Genomic DNA, 21,890 nt, shown 5'->3' with positions numbered 1-21,890 from the left:
CCTTCCTTCAGACTTGGACTGGAATTACACCACCAACTCGCCTGGGTTTCTGGGTTTCCGACGTGCTGACTATAGATCTTGGCACTTGTCAGCCTCCATAATTGTATGAGCCAATTCATTACAATAAATCTCTTTCTAAATGTGTGTGTGTGTGTGTGTGTACATATATTCTATTTGCTCTGTTTCTCTAGAAAACCCTGATTAATACATAGGTTATAAACCTTAATTGTACTGACACTGTTTCCATAGAGCTGGAGTGATAATAGCATAGGGGATACATGGCCTTTGTATTCTTTGGTGCTTTAAATTGGAGTGGATTTCTAATTCTACACATAGGTAGATAGTTGAGAATATCTTGAAGATATTGTTTAGATACTTTAGAAAATGGTGGACTCGACTGTTTCAGCAGAAGGTAAGCACTTTTCCTTTAAGAAATGTTATTTTAGGGGCAACTGGGTGGCTCAGTCAGTTAACCATCCAACTTTGGCTCAGGTCATGATCTCACAGCTTGTGGGTTCAAGCCCCACGTCTGGCTCTGTGCTGACAGCTCAGAGCCTGGAGCCTGCTTTGGATTCTGTGTCTCCCTCTCTCTGCCCCTCCCCCACTCGTGCTCTATCTCTCTCAAAAATAAATAAATGTAAAAAAAAAATTAAAAAAAAAAAAAAGAAATGTTATTTTAGGGGCACCCGGCTGGTTCAGTCATGGAGCATGTGACTCTTGATCTCAGCATCATGGGTTCAAGTCTCACTTGGGTGGAGAGATTACTTAAAAAATAAAAATCAAAGGGGTGCCTGGGTGGCTCAGTCAGTGAAGCGTCCAACTTCAGCTCAGGTCATGATCTCACAATTCATGGTTCCAAGCCTCACGTTGGGCTCTGTGCCGAAAGCTCAGAATCTGGGGCCTGCTTCAGATTCTGTGTCTCCCTCTTTCTCTGTCCCTCCCCCACTTGTGCTCTGTCTCTCTCTCTCAAAGATAAATAAACATGTAAAAATTTAAAAATAAATAAATAAATATTTAAAATTTTAAAAAATGTCATGTTAAAAGTCTGCTTCATCCTGAAGTTTTTTTTTAATACTTGAAGTTAAATATTTTTTGAGAATCTATCTCTAACTTTATACTCAAAATCAGTAAAGGTGTGGTTTAATGGCCAGAAATTTTACATATATCTTGTCAGTAAAGCAGGGTTCAGCTCAAAAATCTTCTATAAAGATTTCTAAGCTCAAAAATATCCTATGATTAAAACAAAGAATTGAAGATATGCAAGATGACACATGACCGTACAAATATAAAGAGTCTCCAAGGTAACAATTTTTTGGCATTATTCATTCCTAAAAATTATAAATCTAGAAATACTTAATACAATGTGATGAATCTGACCACTTCAAGGCATTATGTATGTTTACTGCAGAATAATCAAAGAAGTTATACAAAATCAACAGACTACCAGAGGTATTTATATAACTCAGGAAAGCTATATGCTTATGTTGATTTTAACAGCTTCAAGTTTTCTTTGTGAAACTTAGATTCATTTGAAAATTCATGAATGACAAAATTCTGAAAGGTAAAGAAAACTAACACTATTAAGTGCCTACTATATATTTAGCACACAGGCAGCACTATTCTATACATTATCTTCTCTCAAAAAAGATGAGGTAGCTATTATTATTCCTTACAAATAAAGAAACTAAAATAACTTAAAAGGTTAGAAAACTTGAGTGAATGGCCAAGCCAGGATCTGAAGCTAAGTGACCCAAACCACCAGGATGTCACGCTCATTAAAACAACCATAATACTATGGATAAGTGAAGGCTGTGCTCCCACTTGTCGTAGCCAGGCAACAGAAAATCAAAACACAAACCTCTCTCAGGCCCTCTAATTTGAAGTCCTCAAGCCTCCTGGAGCAAACACCAACCCATTCCTCCTGGATCTCCATCCTCCTCGGGCCCTGTCAGAGCTCTGTCCTGCCTACACTCTAGGGTCAACCTGTCTCTTCTAGTAAATGGCACTTCCAAAATGTACCAGCAGCAGATTTTTCTATTAAAAGTCCCAAAATGAAGTGTTACAGGAAAGAAATTCCTTTCCCTATGAATCTAAAAGCCCTTATATTTCACATAGTTGGCTTTTAAGAATTTTGACAAACCAGGTTTATATATACATACCTTTTTGAGCTTTGATAACAAAATATTAATACATTTGGCACTAAATAAAGACATAATGACCTAGCCCTCAAATAGGAAGAGGACACAAAGTTGGAAGACACATCAATGATCACAATCCTGATTCAAGGTGATGTTAATGTGCTACAAAACTGGATGAAAATACCAACATAAAATTTAACTAAGATGAATTTAAGTTCAAAAACTTTATTATACTGAAAAGAACCAGTTGAAAACCTATTAAATAGAAGAATTCAGTCAGCAGCAAATAAACAAATATTTATAAAGCATCTACAGAGTGCAAAGCTCTCTGCTAAAAACTTCTTATATAATCAGTGGTGAGCTGGAAAGACACAGTAACTGCACTCAAAATACTGGCAGTGCCCTGGGAGAGATACAAACAAGTGGATGAACAACTCTAACACAGTATAGTACATAAAGGGAAGAGAAGAATGCTAGGAGATCACAGCCAAAACTAGTAATCTAGCTTAGGGAGTTAAGGGTACTCAGAGGAAATGATGTTTCAATTGAGAGCAAAAGGATGAACAGGAGTTAGCCAGGTTAGGAAGGAAGGGAATGAGATGCATTAGCCTGAGGAGGCTTTGAAACATAAGAGTATGGCACACACTAAAGAAAATGAAACAAGTTCAATACGGCTGAGGTGTAAAGTGGAAAGCAGAATGGGGCAAGAGATGAGCTACTGGAGAATTATAAAGGAACCAGGTGCCACAGGGCCTTGCAATGACAGGCAGGTTGAATTTAACCTTGAAAACAATAGGAAGCCATTTAGGAGTTTTTAAAGAATGCAGTAGTTTGATTATGCCCCTCTTAAGCAAAAAAGGAGGATACTGGAAAAATATTTTAATGGTTTCATCATTCTAACGAGCTAGCAATAACCAGTTGGAAAATACAAGAGAAAAAAAAGGATAATACTTACCGTTACAATAAAAAGTCTAGAATAAACATGAACAATATCATCAATTTGTAAGATTTATATTAAAAAAATCTTTCTCAAAGGCCTAAATGAAAATTTGGAAAAACAGACCTAATATTAGAAACACAACTTTACCAACATCGCCAATTCTTCACAATTTATAGGTTAAATACAGTTCCACCAAAATCCTTAGAAAACCGTGAAAATTAATACAGGGGTTCTTGCCTACCAGATGTGAAAATAAATGTAAAACACTATGATCAAAAGATCAATGAATAGAATAGATACTTTTACAAAAAAGTCTTTATGGCATAATATATAATAAAAGAAGGAAGCATACCAAATCTTATCACTGTTCTTTTATCACCTAACTTATATTTTTGTTATCCATCTTGTCTATCCCTCTTAACTAGACTGCAAACTACAAGCAGGTAGGCTGTCTGTTCAATTCGCTATATACCTAGCACCTACAATGCCTGGCATACGATAGACACACAATAAATACTTGTTGAATAAATAAAGCAAGGGAAGCAACAGACTCTTCAACAAGTGATATTTGGACAACTGGGAGACAACAGAAGAAATTAGATTATCCCTTCATACTACACACCAAATAAATTCCAGGTGGTTTTAAAATGTAAATATTAAATTCAAAGAAACTACACATGAATATTTACCTAGTACAAAGATCTGCAAACTATGGCCTACAGGCCAAATTCAGCCATGCCTACTAGTTTCTGTATTGTCTATGACTGTTTTCACACTACAATATCAGAGTTGAGTAGTTGCAATAAAGAACATATGGCCTGCAAAAATACTTGTCATCTGGTCCTTTACAGAAAAAGTCTGTCAATCTTTGATCTATTCTCCTAATAGGTGTGGACTTATTACTAAGACCAATCCTGTCTGGACATCACACTCAACCTGTGAAACTCAGACTTCCTGAATCCCAACTAAATCCCAGTAAGAATGGATCAAAAACCTAAATGTAAAGAACTATAAAATGCTTAGAAGAAAACATAATTGTAAATCTTCATGACCTTGGATTAGGCAATGATTCCTAGATATGACACCAAAAGCAACCAAAGGAAAAAAAAAAAATGAACTTCATCAAAATTAAAACTTTTATACAAGAAACATTATCAAGAAAGTTAAAATCCAACCCACAGAATGAGGAAAATAGTTGCAAATCACATATCTGCTAGAGAACTTGGCTCCAGAATATATAATTCTTACAACCCAATTTTATAACCCAATTTTTTAAATAGCAAAGGATTTGAATAGACATTTCTCCAAAGATATGCGAATAGTCAATAAATACATGAAAAGATGTTCAATATGAGTAGTCGATCAGGAAATGCAAATCAAAGCCACAATATGATACCACTTCACACCCACTAGGTGAGTGAAGATCAAAACGACAGTAATAAATGTTGAAGAGGGTATGGAGAAATTAGAACCCTCATATATTGCTAATGGGTATGTAAAATAGTGCAGATATTTTGGAAAATAGTAACAATTCCTCAAAAACTTAAACAGAGTTTACACATGACTCATTTCACATGAAATGAAAACACATGTCCACACAAAAAATGTATACAGAAATGTTTGTAGCAGCATTATTCATATTAACCAAAAAGTGGAGACAAGCCAAAAGTCCATCAACTGATGAACAAACTAAGGTATATCCATCCATACCATGAAATATTATTCAGCCATAATAAGGAATGATGGGGCACCTGGCTGGCTTAGTTGGTAGAACATTCCACTCTTGATCTCAGGGTCATGAGTTAGAGCCCCCCATTTCATGTAGAGATTACTTAAAAATAAAAAATTTAAAAAATTTAAAAAATTAAAAAACTAAGAAAAAGGAATAAAGCACTGATATATACTACAACTTGAATAAACCTCAAAAACATTATGTTAAGTAAAGAAGCCAACACAAAAGACCACGTATTGTAGGATTCCATTTATATGAAATGTCAACAGACAAATCCATAGAGACAAAAAGTAAATTAGTGGTTGCCAAGGGGTGGGGGCAGTGGAGGAGGGAAATAGGTAGTGAGTGCTAATGAGTATTGGGTTTCTTTTTGGGGGTGGTAAAAATGTAACAGAATTAGATAGTGGTAATGTCTCCACAATTTTGTGAATATACTAAATACCACTGAATTGTACACTTTAACAGGTGAATTTTATGGAATATGAATTGCATCTCAATTTTTAATTAAAAAAATTCCAGGGGTACCTGGCTGGCTCAGTCAGTAAAGCATATGATTCTCGATCTCCAGGTTGTGAGTTCAAGCCCCATGTTGGGTGTACAGATTACTTAAAATAAAAAAAAATAAAAAAAAAAATCTTAAAGAAAAATTCCTGCAGGAATATTCCCAATACATAGATATGACAAAAAACAACAACAACAAAAAAACCCCACCTGTTTCCAGTATATTTAAAGAACATCTCCCAATAAGACCAACAACCCAATTTTAAAAGGGACAGAAGAGTATCAAAAGATACTTGACAAGATACATGAATGGTGATAAGCACATGAAAAATTGCTCAACATGTTAGTCATTAGGTACACGAAAATTTACTTTTTTTTTTAGTTTATTTGTTTTTTTATTATCTCTATACCCAATGTGGGGCTCAAACTCACAACCCCAATATCTAGAGTCACATGCTCTACCAGCTGAGCCAGCCAATTGCCCCAGTAGATGCAACTTTATAAACCACAATAGGATACCATTTCCATTCACTAGAATAGTTAAAATGTAAAACCTTGACAACCCCAAATATTGATAAAGATATATAACAACCAGAACAATCACACTTATTTCAGAGTATAAAATAGTAAAATCACTTTAGACAATAGTTTGGCAGTTTCTTATAAACTATACTCACTATATGAACCAGAAATGCCATTCCTAGGTATACACCCAAGAGAAATGAAAACATATCCAAAATAACCAATATAAGATTATACCAGCTAGAAATAACTCAAATGTCCATTGATAGGAGAATGGATAAACAAATTGGGGTATATTCATATAACAGAATACTACTCAGCAATAAAACTGCTAAAACATGAAATCATAGGAGTTAATCTGAAAAATTATGTAAAGTGAAAGAAACCAGACACAAAAGAGTATATACTATATAATTGCATTCATGAACTTCAAGAACAGATAAAATCATTGTGATAGAAAAATTAATCTATGGTAATAGAAATCAGAACAGTGATCAACCTATAGGATATAAAAAATGAGTAAAAGGGGCAGAATGAACTTTCTAGGGTGATGGAAATGTTCTTTATTAGAAGTCAGCAAGCTCTAGACCTTGGGCCAAATCCAGCTCACTGCCTGTTTTTGTAAATAAAGTTTTACTGGAACACAGCCATGTTCATTTATATGATCTACAGCTGCTTTTACACAAAAAAAGGCAAGAAAAAATGTGGCAGAAACCCTATGGCCCACAAAGCATAAAATATTTACTATCTGGTCCTTTACAGGAAAAGTTTGTCAACCCCCATTCTGTATCTTCATTGAGTGCAAGTAACAGTGAATACATTTACTAAAACTCATTGAATAATACATTTAAGATCTATGCATTTCACTCTAGGTAAATTTTACTTCACTTTTTTAAAAATCCCCACTTTTTGTTTTGAGGAAATTTCTAAACTGATTCTGAAATTTATATAGAAATGCAAAGGACCTAGAATGGCCTAAAGCAGTGCTGTACAAAAGAAATACAATGTGAACATATATAATTTAAATTTCACTATGAGCTACATTTTTAATTTTTTTTTTATGTTTATTTACTTTTGAGCAAGGGAGAGACAGAGCATGAGTGGGGGAGGGGCAGAGAGCAAGGGAGACACAGAATCTGAAGCAGGCTCCAGGCTCTGAGCTGTCAGCACAAAGCCCACTGGGGGCTCGAACTCACTAGCTGCAAGATCATGACCTGAGCCAAAGTCAGATGCTTAACCGACTGAGCCACCCAGGCACCCCTAAGAGCTACATGATTATGTATTATAATTATTGGATACTTGGTTATAGTTATATTAGGTTATAACATTATAACCTAAATGTTATAAACATTTTTTAAAAGAGGTGAAGTTAATCTCGATCACACATTTTATTTAATCCAATATAACCAAAATATTATTTCAACTGCTAAAAGACAATTTTTCATAGATCTTTTACATTTCTGCACACCTGTGAGTAAAGAAACAGCTTTTGTTCTAGTCTTTCCAACAATATTTGTTGTATAATAAGGTCTCTCCCAGGTCAAAAGCCAAAATTTCCTTGCACCTCCCTTATAAAAGATAGGATTTCCTAAGTTCAGGGTTCTTCAGTTGTGAAACAAAACCACTGAGTAGGTCAGCATCCACCTGGATCAACCTCTGCACCACCCCCCATGGAGCTTGAGGGGCAAGGGGAATGGAGGCATACAGGACGCACATCGCCTGCTGGGCCATGAGTAATTAAATTCTTTGTCTCTGACCCAGGAGTTTCATGTCTTCTGCCAACATTCAAGAAATCCTGACAAGCTAACATGTTTCCTGCAAGCAGGATAAAATCTCAGCTCCTTCACAGTTCTTAACATCAAGAACAGTAATCAACATGTACTCAGATTTTTACTTTTAAATTTATTTTTTTCAGGGGCTCCTGGGTGGCTCAGTCGATTAAGCATCTGACTTCGGCTCAGGTCATGATCTCAGGTTCCTGAGTTTGAGCCTCACGTTGGGCTCTGTGCTGACAGCTCAGAGCCTAGAGCCTGCTTCAGATTCTGTGTCTCCCTCTCTCTCTCCACCCTCCCCTGCTCAAGCTCTCTCTCTCTCTCAAAAATAAAAATTAAAAAAAAAAATTTAGGGATGACTGAGTGGCTCAGGCAGGTGAGCATCACAACTTTAACTCAAGTTGTGATCTTGTGGGTCACGGGTTTGAGCCCTACATCCAGCTCTCTGCTGTCAGCATGGAGCCGACTTCAGATCCTCCGTCCCCTTCTCTCTCTGTCCCTCCCCTGCTCATGCTATCTCTCTCCCACTCTCTCAAAATAATCATTAAATTTTTTTTAATTTTTTAATTATTTTTTTCATGTCTTCAAATTAAGTATGTAATTTACACTTAGAACATGTCTCAATTTGGATGCTAAATTTTCACTGGAAATATTTAATCTGTACTTAGACTTCACAAAATCTACAGTTGAGAAAGTAGTTTCACCTTCCTAAGTTGTTCCAAGATTACTTAATGTTACTGAGAAAAGCTATGTAAGTGTGAGGGCAAGAGGTATGGGAAATCTCGGGGTGCCTGGGTGGCTAAGTCGGTTAAGCGTTCGACTTCAGCTCAGGTCATGATCTTGTGGTTTGTGAGCTCAGAGCCTGGAACCTGCTTAAGATTCTTTGTCTCCCTCTGCCCCTCCCCTGCTCATGCTCTGTCTCTGTCTCTCAATAATAAACATCAAAAAAAAATTTTTTTTTAAGAGGTATGGGAAATCTCTGTACCTCATGCTCAATTTTACGGTGAACCTAAAACTGCTCTAAAGATAAAATCTTTTTTAAAAATGTCTTCCAATAGCTGAATCAAGTATCCTTTTTAAAATCTGTATTTAACTAAAATTAAATTAAATTAAATTTAAAATTTAGTTCCCCAGCCACATTTCAAGTACTCAATGTCCATGTGTGGCTAGTGGCTATGGTATCAGACAGCTCATTTAGGTCTAGTCAATCTTGAAAAAGAGTGAATTTAGAGGACTCATACAGACAGATACCAAGATGATAAAGCTAAATAATTAGGGCACTGTGGTACTGGCACAAAAATAGACCAACAGAACAAAACAGAAACTCACACATATATATGGTCACTGGATTTATGTCAAAGGTAATGCCGCAGTAGCCTGGCAAAGAGATTCTCTACTCAAAAAATGTTCCCAGGTCAATGAATATCCACATTAAAAAAAAAAAAAAAAATCTTGACCCCAATTTAACATCATAAAAATTCCAGATGGATCATAGATCTAAGTGTGAAAAGTAAAACAATAAAACTTCTAAAAGATATCAGAATACCTTCATGACCTTAAGCTAAGGAAAGATTTCTTAAATAGGATCACAAAAAAAGGCTAATAAATGGGCATTACAACTAAGAACTTCTGTCCATGAAAAGACTCCATGAAAAAAACTAAAATGCAAGCCACAGACTGGGAGAAAATATTTACAATTTACACATCTGACAAAGGACTCATATCCAGAATATATAATGAATTACAATTATTAAGAAAGAGACCTTGAGGTACCTGGGTGGCTCAGTCGGTTGAGTGTCTGGCTCTTGGTTTGGCTGAGGTCGTGATCTCACAGTCTATGGGTTCAAGCCCTGCATCAGTTCTGTGCTGACAGGGCAGAACCTGCTTGGGATTCTCTATCTCCTTTTCTCTCTGCTCCTTCCCTGCTCACTCTATCTCTCTCTCTCAAAATAAACAAACATTTAAAAAAAGAGAGAGAGAGACCAAAAAATGCATTAGGAAAATGGGCACAAAACCTGAAAAGCTAAACAAAAGACTGTAATCCAAGTATCCAATAAATATGTAAAAAAGGTGCTCAACCTCAACAGTCATCAGGGAAAAGCAAAATAAAACCACAATGAGGTATCACCACACATTTAGTAGAATGACTACAATTAAAAAGAATACCAAGTATTGATGAGGATGTGTGGCAGCTGAAATCTCATACACTGCTAGTAGAAATACATATTGATATAATACTTTTGGAAAACTGGCCTTATCTGCTAAAGATGATCATGTATTGTATGATTCACCAATTCTCAGGTATCTGCTCAACAGAAAGCTTACATATGTACACCAAAAACTTTGTACAAACATTCACAGCAGTACTATGAACAGTAGTAGCCAAAAACTGGAAACCCCAATATCTAAAACTATAGAATGGATTTAAAAATTGTGGTAGAATTCTCACATCAGTTAGAATGGCAAGTATCAAAATGACAGGAAATAACAAGTGTTGGTGAAGATCTGAAGAAAAGGGAACCCTCATGCACTGTTGGTGGGAATATAAATTGGTACACCACTGTGGGAAGCAGTATGGAGGTTATTCAAAAGATTAAAAATAGAAATGTATAGGGGCGCCTGGGTGGCTCAATCAGTTAAGTGTCTGACTTCAGCTCAGGTCATGATCTCACAGTTCATGAGTTTAAGCCCCGTGTTGGGCTCTTTGCTGACAGCTCAGAGCCTGGAGCCTGCTTTGGATTCTGTGTCTCCGTCTCTTTCTCTGTCCCTCCCCTGCTCGAGCTCTGTCTCTCTCTGTCTCTCTTTCTCTCAAAAATAAATAAAGATTAAAAAAAATTTTTTTTAAATAGAAATGCATATTGATCCAGTTAATTCCATTAGTGGGTGTTTATCCAAAAAAACCCAAAAACACTAATTTGAGAAAATATATGCATCCCTAGTTTATTGAAGCATTATTTACAATAGCCAAGATATGGAGCAACCTAAGAGTCCGTCAATAGATGAATGGATAAAAAAGATATGGTGTATATAATATATATGCACGCACGTGCGCACACACACACACACACACACACACACACAATGGAATATTACTCAGCTATAAAAATGAATGAGATCTTACCATTTGCAACAACATAGATGGGCCTTGAGAGTATTACGCTAAGTGAAACAAGCCAGGCAGAGAAATACAAATACCATATGATTTCACTTATGTGTGGAATCCAAAAAACAAATGAACAAGCAAAAAAAAACAGAAACAGACCCATAAACACAGAACTGGTGGTTTCCAAAGGAGAGGGAGGTGGGGGACGAGCAAAAGGAGTGAAGGGGATTGGGAGGTACAGGCTTCCAGTTATAGATCATATAAGTCATGAAGATGAAAGAAACAGGGAATATAATCAATGGTATTGTAATAGCATTGTATGGTAACACATAGTAGCTACACTTTTGGTGAACATAGCATAACATATAGAGTTGTCTAATCACTATAGTGTATACCTAAAACTACCATAACATTGTATGTCAACTATACTGCAATTAAAAAAATAGAAGACCTTTAAGAAAATTGTGACATAATCATACAATATCTTGTTATATTCAGCAAATGAATTAACAGTTGCTATGTGTAAAAAAGATCAAAGAACCTCACAAACATAATTTTAAGTGAAATAAGCCAGAATTGTGATTCTACTTATATAAAATTCAAAAACAGGCAAAATAAATCAATAGTAATATATATATCAAGATGTTGATTACCATTACAAGTCAAGGGCTAGGGACTTAGAGGGTCTACAACAGTTGCCTAGGGCTCTATAAATGTTCTATTTCTTGATTTAGATTTCTATTTCAGATCTAGTCTCTTTATGAAAATTCAATAGGCTTTACACTTATTATTTGTGTACTTTTCTGAATATTATATCTCAATAACTTAATTTTTAAGTATACTTAATGGTTGTTTTTTTCTGTATTTTCTACTATGCACATATACTATGTTTTGTAATTAAATATCATTTATTTTTTAAAAAGAAAAAAGTAATCAAATATGAATTGGAGAGATCAGTCTTAACAGCCCTAGGAATCTTAAGGTGAGACAGAATGTAACAGGACACAGGAAAGGTAACCTACAACAGTACTCTAGCCAGACATATCTGAAGGAATATATTGAGATACAGGGGCCATATTTATAGAGTGACATTCAGAAAGTAGACTGTAATCTCAAGAAGGGAAATTGTTCCAGGGATCTAGAAACCATTTCATAAGAGTTGACCAATAGGACAAGGGACGGCTGACATTGAGAAGAGACAGTAATAAGATCCAAGCACCCTAGGTCTAGCATATAGATGGCATCAAGAAATATTTGGGGAATAAATGAATGAACGGAAGAAATCTAAGTCTTTAATGTTTGAAAAGTTGTCAAATGGAATCAAGACAAAGAAGCACCCAATAATCTGATGAATGAATGAAAAAATGAGTAAATAAGGTAACGATATTACCAGTCTTGATATGCTTAAAGAACTGTCATATATGCAATCAGGACTAGAGTTGTATAGGTTGTGCTTGGGGAAAGATTCAAGATGAATGGAGAGAAGGTAAAGAAAATCTCAAATTTCAGTCTACTTAAAGAATTTTCTATGGGCACCTGGCTGCTCAGTCAGAAGAGCATGCGACTCTTGATCTCACGGTTGTGAGTTCAAGCCCCATGTCAGGTGTAGAGATTACTCAAAATAAATAAATAAAATTAAAAAAAAAAGAATTTTCTAACATGTAGGGCTCTCCAAAAATGAAAGAAACAGTTAAGGCAGAAACTACACGCCTATCTAACATCCTTCGACTACATGACCCAGAGGACTTCTTCAGCTCTAATATTCTATGATTCTATAAAATATTATCTTTATACCTTCTTCACAGAAAATAATTTGCAACTAGTTGAGTTACTTTTGAAAACAGTATCAATTTCTTACTAAATGAAGAGATTTTACCTTCATACTATAAATCAAACTTCAACAGGTTTCTTTGAAACATCATGACAAAGAACCTTTAGGTATTCAGAGTATCCAGAGAAAAGGTAGTTAAGTCCAGGAGAACAAAAACTATCCCTGGCTACCTAGAGAGCCCCCTTCCACAATCTTTAAAAAAAAAAAAGCTTCATTTTCTAGAATTCAAAGCACTGAAATCAGACTGGGTTCTTTGCCGTTGTTATTATAACAGAGTCCTCCCCTCAAATTAAAATGATTCCAGTAATTCTGTAGAGAGTTGAATTCATTCCATTTCTGTTCACTGACTGGAATCTACCACCTCTGGTATTTTAATAATATTTCAATTACTCCCAGCATAGCTCCACATTTATGTAACCGTTCTTATAGTTTTAAAATTATTTTCTCACATAGTAACTTATTTGAGCCTCATAAATGACCTATAAGGAAGGTAGAATTAGGATAATTAATCCCATTCTACAGATGAGAAAATGGAAATACCAATTAAATGACTGTCTTCATACAACAAATGAAACCAAAATCACCATCTAGTTTTGCAGGTCACATTTTATTATTCATCTGGTATCCCGCATGTTCATCAGTCCTAAGATAGAACTGATCAAAATTCTTCAAAGTAACAGTTATGGAATAAAAGGAGCTTCACTTCTTCACAAAGAGGAAGAAGCTTGTTGCCAAAAAAGAACACACGCTTAGTTAAATGAAATCAAAACTATATAAGAAATTTAGATTTCCAGTTTAAAATGTTTACCCAACTGCTGTGAGAAAAATGCACAATCAGGAAAAGCACGTTTAATATTTCTAAAGGGCTGGATTAAAATTTCAGCTGTAAACTTCATTACTGTAATTAGATTTTTAATGCATATTTATTAAACATCCATTCAAATACTGTGTTCACAATTATTCATGAGTTATTTGTACATTTGTGTTGATTTTAAAAAACTGTAAACAGTGGCCACTGACCAGAAATTTTCCCCTACAATGACAGAAGTCCATACTAAGGTCATAGGCAGCCCATTTATTCTTTTATTATGTTCTAAATCATACCTGAAAGATAAATATTCGGCTGTTTCGTTGAAAACTGCAATGGTCATCAATGACCCAAAAAGTCAAGACTTACCAGCGACATTAAAGACCTATGTTTGATTCAGTGATGAATAAACAAAGTGCAGAATAGAAGAAAATCAAATCTTAATTAAACTCTTTCTTTAGAAAAACAACATAAGCCATCATCAAGGAATGCATCACAAGATGATTTACTTTATTTATAAAAGGCTGATTTAGGGGCTTTAAAAGGGTGCTTTTGATTTAAATAGAAAAATTATGAAAATTAAAACTAAATGCTTGCTGGTTATCATTCTTTTGCTTTAGAAGCTAGTTAATCTTAATGTGCCAGTGTATAACTTTACAAAAGGAAAAAAATAGTACTTTAAATTTCATGATAACAAATCAGTAAAATACCGCCTAAAAATCTGAATAAAGCTATTCTGAAGTAATTATAGGCATGGCCTAGCATACTGAGTAACTCCTTAATATTCACCCTGTTCACACACTATTTAATAATGAGATCTAAGGGATCTATTTTCTTTCAAATGATAAAGAAAAATAACATCTATTATGTTCATTTACTTTAAATTTTATACACTCACACATACATATAAGAATTTTTTAATGCAATCTACACAGTTTACATTTAAGATATAGTTGCATTATGGAGTTATGAAGGAACTACTCTAAAAGAAATACACATTCAGGCTTTAAAAGTTGTTGCATCTGACTTTGGCTCAGGTCACAATCTCCCAGTTCACGAGTTCGAGCCCTGCGTTGGGTTCTGTGCTGACAGCTCAGAGCCTGGAGCCTGCTTCAGATTCCTTGTCTCCCTCTCTGTCTGCCTCTCCCCGTCTCATTCTCATTCTCTCTCTCAAAATAAACAAACATTTTTTTAAAAAAGAAGAATATGGATAGATAGATGCTAACAGCACAGAGCTTACTTGGGATACTCTCTCTGTCTCTCTCTCTCTCTCTCTCTCTCTCTCTCTCTCGCTCTGCCTCTCCCCAGCTTGTGCTCCATCTGTCTCTCTCAAAATAAATAAATATTTTTTTTTAAAAGTATATGAACAGATAATATGTTGAAAAGTAACTCCTAGAAAGGGCTCAATGAAGAAAAGAAATAAGGCAGCATGAGCAGGACAGGAAAGAAAACCTACGAAAAAGATTCTGGAGATTAAAGAATCTGGTACCACCAGCAGAATAGATGCAGAAAGGGGACCTCAGTCAAGGACCTTAGGTAAGGAAGACATAACAAAGTAGGAAGAACAGATATATCCAAAAGGTTTATAAGAGAGACATTGGGACAAATAGTAGATACAGGTCAGTGAAAAATATGAGTGACCTAGGAAAACAAGTGTTAGATATATTCGAGCAGAGGCTAGATCACTTGTCAGCAAATATATGGAATATATCACTATACTGCACCCAAGGCTGAACTACCGGGTTTCAGAGTCTTAACACCTATTATTTCTGTGGTACTTTTTGTAAAAAGACAAATCAAGAAAATAGTTATACCCCATTTAAATATTATTTTCGTAAACAAAGAGGATGAAGCTCCTGAGGTGTAAAGCTGTGCTAATCTAGAGTAGCTCAATAACCCATATCTGGACCTCTTACATTCCTTTCTACCAGTTCTATTCTTAGACACGCCCTGTTTCATCTGCCCCTCCTACCACCCCAGAACTACATCTAGGGCACCAGCTATGCCTATGTAATAGGGTCTGCTATCCTTTTTAAAAACTATTTGGAAGAAACCATTATCATAAAGTTATCAGTCTCAAGAGTAGGCATGAACATTCTTCTAATATAATAATAGATATTAATGAAAATCCAAGAAACAAAGTTTCACGTAAAGGTATTCATCTAATTGGGTAGTAAAGTCGAATGCCCATTTTCTTAATCACTAATATATACTACCAATTAATTATACCAATTCATATGGCTGAGGTGCATTTGTTCTCATATTAATGCCTAATGAAGATCTCATGTATACATACATGCAGTAAAGAAAAGATTGTGGAGCCAAAGGTAAATATGAGTCATCATTTAATAAAGACACCTAAAAATACAACACTGAGATACAAAAAGACTCTATAATAAAAAGAAATCACAAGACGTGACTCTCATATTACCTTGCCTTTATGAAACAAACTTAATTTCCAAGGCTAGCTTAAATAAAATATAATTTTCAGATATGCCAATTTTCAGTTTTAGAAAACCTAGTAAAATTCTCCTCTTTGGCTTCTCTTCTCGTTTTCCTAGGGCCTCTCTTAATGTTCTCTGACAAAGTCAGTTTCTTTTCATAAAGTGTCAGCTTTCCTTCAAGGAAAATTTTCTTCTTTGCACTCTACAAATACTCCCAGGCTAGTTCTTACATTCTCGTGGCTCTCGACATATCGTATTTCCTTTCTCAGTCTCAGACCTTCATATTTCCCAGAACTAATTAAACTTATTTACCCAGGATGTCATAACCACCTCAAATTTAACAAGTCCAAGATGGAATCTCTCCCTAAAATACCTCTGGCCCTATTTTTTGTTTGGTTTGATTACCCTGATTAGATGGATGGTGATGCCATCAAATTACCCAAACTAGGATATCTGTATTGATCCTAACCCTTCTCTTTCCTTGTCTCCCCCAAAGCCTGGCAATTCTACCAAGCAAGTGCCTCTGAATTCCTCCCTTCCCCCACCTTGCTGCCCAGCTCTCCACCTCACCACAGCAGTAATTCAGGCCCTGAACAGCTCTCTCCCGAACCACAACTTCCTCCTAAATAACCACCGCACTTCCAATTTTCCCCACTCAGGCATTCCTGATCTGTTTTTCAGGCAAGAATAAGAATAATCATGCTAAAACTGATCTGATCACCTTTCTTCTTATGAAACCTCCATCAGCATCCCACTGAGCCTAGACATCTTCACACACTACACAGGACTTTTAACCAGAGCCAGGCCACCTTCCCAGCTTCATCTCTAGCTGCTCTCCCTGAGGGCCCATAAACCAGTAAGGGCCATGTACAGCTCACTTCTACACTTGTGCTACAACCCCCTTCTCTCTCTTAGCAGAGCTGCCTTCCCCTCTGTAGTCCTACAACACTTAAGATGAACCGAAATGATGGGTTATTAATGTCCAATGTTAAGGAGCTGGAAGATAAGGGTTAAGTTTGTGCTTCTAGAGTAAAAAGTACCTGGGTTCAAATCCCAGTTGGGTGGCCATGCCTGTTTATTCATCTATGAAACAGAGTTAACAAGTATTTTACAGGGCTTTTGTGAAGATTAAATTATGAGAAAAAGAAACTGCCAGTGATGGCCTGGAAGATAGAAGGGGCTTGATAAATGTTAGCTATTATAATTTCATCTCCCTTCCAAGACCATGAGCTATTCAAGGGCTGGGACCCCATTTCATTCACTTCCCCTCACCCAACACACACACCCTAAATACAAGGCTCCAACCGAATTTGAGGCATTTTTCACCCACACTATGGCCACTCTAATCTCGAATAAAATGTTTCCCCTTAACTATCTGGATGTTAAACATTACATTAAATGAAGATACACTTAGACCTAAAAGAAAACAGGCAGTGAAATAAAAATGGAGCATATTACTTAAATTACAATAAGATACCAAATTTCAATTTAAATTTTTAATAAACAAATGGAAATACACAGATCCCAAAATGGAATTCATAATATTGTATTTCCTAAGGAATTTTAAGTTAAGCAATCAAGTAGGCAATTTGGATGAAGAGTATTTTAGGACCCCCCAAGTCTTCATAGGTCAGTTTCCAAAACATCTTGGAGCCAGGGCTGGCACGAAAGCTTAGATGAGACATAAAAACAAAGAACATGCTCTTCCTTTCCCCTCATTCCTTTCCTTTATGTATTTCCTTCCGTTGTTTAACATTAAGCCAATGGTTCCCTCACGTTATACTGCAGTAAAGAGTAGACTTGAAAAGATGAAAAAATGGAGATAAATATAAATGTAAACAGTAAATAACACCCACTCCCAAGATTGAGGGATACAAGACCAATTTTAAAATTGTGCTCTAAATACAGAAAAACATTTCAACTTAAAATTTTCTTTTTATTTAAAGAGAGGAAGGGAGTGTATGTAGTTACAACTAAATTTACCTCTCCCTTACCTGTATTTTCATTAAATCTCCACACCCAAAACTGGCTAAATTCTGAGTATAAGAGGCAGTATTATAACTGAACCCAAGTTCGTCTGCCCTGATGCCCAGCAAAGACCATCACTGAGATCCCAAGTATGTAGCAAGGAAAGGGTTTATTCCAGATGCAGCTAAACAAGAGGACAGTAAGGCAAGTCTCAAATCCACCTCGCCAAAGGAGAGTCAGGGAGATTTAAAGGAAAAGGAAGAGGTCTGGGCTTGTTAGTTTGCAACTGCAATTAGTCCCATTAACCCTTTGGTTACTGGTTTCAATTCCCACTGTCTTTTGACCATTCCTCATTCTCAAGAGAATTGGGCCAATGACCTCTATTAGTTACTTCCTGCTGAGATGGGGGTGAAGATCAGGGTTAGAGGAATAGAACCTTTCTGCAGTCATCTAGAAATATTCCTTGGTTCCAGGTTGAAACTCAACATCCTGCATTACCAAGATTTTTGTACTTTGGTTATTAGTTCTTGTACAATATTTTATCTAGGTCTCAAGGGAGATTTGTTGTAACCAACTAGCTTGTTGTACTTATTGATTTCTTCAGACCAGCTCTCCTAAAAAGTAGTTTCAGGTCCATCAAAGGCTTGCCAGTCCAAGCAGGACTCTTTTTGATGTTCTTCTTGCTGACAAGATATAGGGAACCTGTAGATTTTTATTATTCAAGTGTGATGGATCCAAGGCTTAATTCCCTTTGGTTTCCCTGAAAAATGGGTAGTCAACAGCATCTCATTAAGGTCCTGTCTATGGTAGCTGGAGCTGGTCCTCAGGTGCTTGTTCTTCCAGGTCTTTAATAACACCAAGTCTCCAGGATTCAGGTGGTATAAAGGCACATCAACCTCCTGGACGCGAATTTACATAGCGAATGTAGCTGATAGTATTCCCTAACGTGAGCCCCATCAGGAATTCCTAAGTCACGAAATGAGTATAGAAAGAGTCTTCCATATAACACCTCATAGGGGTTTAAACCAAGCTTACTTCTAGGGGCCACTCTACTCAAAGCAGAGAAGCTGGCAAGGCTTCTTCCCAAGTTAAGTTGGTTTCTTGGCATATTTTTGCCAAAGTTCATTTTTCCTATTTTCCAATCTGTTGGCTTCTCCAGGAGGCATAGAATTTCCATTGAATGCCCAAGGCACTCAACACTGCTTGTGTGATTTTTGCCCCAAATGCCACTCCATTGTTGCTCTGGATTGTTAGTGAGAATCCAAAACTAGGAATAATTTTGCTTAAAAGTGTTTTTGAAAAATTCTGATGAGGCCTTCTCTGAAAGGCATGGAAGTTTCAACCCAACTTATAGGGCTGTCTACAAATACTAACAAATATCAAAAACTACCTGCTATTGGGCACATAGGTGGTTCAGTCAGTTAAGCGTCTGACTCTTGATATCTGTTCAGGTCATGATCTCAGGGTCATGGGATTGAGCCCCAGTTGGACTCTGTGCTGAGCATGGAGCCTGCTTGGGATTCTCACCCTCCCTTTCTCTCTGCCCCTCCCCAGTGCAGGCATGCTTGCATGCGTGCTCTCTCTCTCTCCCTCTCTCACTCAAATTAAATAACCATTTAAAAGTAATAATAGGGTGCCTGGGTGGCTCAGTCAGTTAAGCATCTGACTCTTGATCTAGGTTCATGAGTTTGAGACCCACATTGGGCTCTGTACTGACAGCAGGGATTCTCTGTATCCCTCTCTGCCCCTCCCCTACTTGCATGCAAGTGCTCTCCCTTGCTCTCAAAAATAAACTTAAAAAAATTTTTTTTAATTCCTCTTTAAAAAAAATAACCAGTCTCACTTTCCTCAGATATAGAGTTGTCTCCCTTATCATTTCCAGTAGTCTTAATTACATTTATTTAAATTATTTATATTTATTAGAATACTCATAAAACTTCTTGAGGCATTAGACAAAGTTCTAATGTTTTTTTTTTCTTTTCTCAATGGAGAGAACATTAATTTATTTGACTTTAAGTAAAGACAGGCAGAATAAAAGTTTTACATTTAATGCTGATAACTCTAAAGACATGTCCATTTTTATTAAACCAATAACCTTGAATTAGCCTTAATACGAAATATTTTCCAAGATCATGTGAATTTAAAAAACGTCTGGGTTAGTTTCTATCTTTCTTTTAGAATGCCCAATTCTTATAAGTGCTAGCCTTTAAACCAATTAAATAGAGCTCTTTTACAAATTAATTTCAGCAATAACATCTGGAGATAGAGAAAATATCTCAAATTTACAACATACATGGACACACACACGATGCAAACAAAATCTTAAGGGCCCAATTTCAAATATCCCCCTTTTACAACACAAATCTAATTGCAAGATGGTATTACAATTAATGGATGTGGCCAACAGTGTTGCAAAAAAAGACTGCCCAATTTTGGAGAATACAGTCCAAAAGGTTGCATGTGGGGATCAAATTGTCACTTTCCATTTTCCAGTTAGAACGTGGCTGGTTTTATTCAAAAATACCAAAATCTACAGCAACAAAAAAACACATGAAACCCAGAGTACTGCTGTGAACATCAGTTCCTCCCCAAAAGTTGGGGTTTCACAGACTGAACCAAATGGCTCCCTAGTTTCTGGCTCCTCCCTAAAGATCAGAGCTTTACTGACTGAACCAAATGGCTTCCTAGTTCAGCCTTTTCTTAAACAAGAAAGGAGGCTAAGAGAACCAAAACCCACTATTTGATGGCAACCAAATGGGAGTAAGAAATCTGAGAGCCGAACCAAAGGGAGAAAGAAAGAAACTCACATGCTGTCCATCACACACGAAGTAGTCACCAAGAGACATCTGTCCAAACTGAACCCAAAAAAACATTTCCTTGCCACAAGAGTGAAAATTAGGCACCAAAGGTCAGAGGTACCCAGGTAGGTGGGACCCCAGGGACAGTTCCTAGAGCAACGAACCTGTCACCTAGGCAGCTGCTTCAACCTGTCACGAGGCCCCCATCACCAGCTGGCGGCCAACAAACCACGCAGGGCCAGGCAAAAAAGTCTTGGCTAGCTTGCCAAATGTGTAACTGAACCCAGGTTTGGTTGCCCAACTTGCAGCAAAGACAATCACCAAGACATCAAGTATGCAGCCAGAGAAGGGTTTGCTTGAGAGGTAGCCAAACAAGGAGATGAAGGAGCAAGCCTCAAATCCACCTCTCCAAAGGAGGAGGGAAATTTGAAGGCAAATGGAAAAGGTCTGGAGGAAAAGTTGCAGCTGTGCTTATTAGCTTGCTGCTGTAATTAGTCCCATTAACCCTTTGGTTACCAGTAAGTTTTGAAATTCCAAATGATAATTCTGAAAACAAACAACAAAATCTTGATTTAATTAAAAAATATATATATGAATACAGGTTCATAGCAAAGCCTTTGTTGTAAGATATAAATCCAAATACAGCCTTTACTTGACTTAACTAGCCATATAACTTCTGCAACCCTGGATTCATCATCTCCAAAATGGATCATGAGAAGAATGAGAATTAAATGAGATAATATATGTAGAAAGCACTTAGCATACTGCATGTTATTGTGATGATGTTCCTTACATCTTAGTTTTCATAAATTATGATACATCCATAGAATTCTATTTCAACCATTTAAAATCAGGCAGTTCTAAATTGATATGTAATGATCTCCAAGATATATTAAATGAAAAAAAAAGAAAGGTATCGAGGGGTGTGTATATGTTACCACTTCTATTTTGTTTTTTAAATACAGATGTTTATATGCATATATGTTTGTACATACACAGAATGTCTCTGGAAGAATACATAAGAAACTAGTATTAGAAGTTGCCTCTGGGGAGGAAAATTAAGTGGCTAAGCGATAGGGGTGGAATAGTTTTAACATTTTACCATATTCTTTCTTGCATCATTTGTTTTTATTACCTATTCCAAAAATAAAAATAATAAAGTTTACATTATGACCCAACCTTTATGCTACCAAAATATTTCATTATGTAGTAAATAGATTATGTGAAACTGCAAAAAAAAAAAAAAAAAAAACAAACAAAAAAACCCCTGAGGTGACTTAATCAGAGTTCTAGTATTAATTTCAACTCTATTGATGTAATAATGAAAGACTGA

At 36.2% G+C, this 21,890-nt stretch overlaps 1 protein-coding gene across 2 annotated transcripts in view; it reads right to left on the bottom strand.

Annotated features, from left to right (window-relative positions):
* AFG1L (AFG1 like ATPase) overlaps nt 1–21,890 on the bottom strand; it is a 196,818-nt gene that overhangs the window by 173,691 nt on the left and 1,237 nt on the right. The gene's annotated exons all lie outside the window — the stretch shown is intronic.

Source organism: Panthera onca, chromosome B2 (genome assembly GCF_046562875.1).
Source record: "Panthera onca isolate mPanOnc1 chromosome B2, mPanOnc1 haplotype 2, whole genome shotgun sequence".
Lineage (NCBI taxonomy): Eukaryota > Metazoa > Chordata > Mammalia > Carnivora > Felidae > Panthera > Panthera onca.
This window is presented reverse-complemented; position numbering and strand designations above follow the sequence as displayed.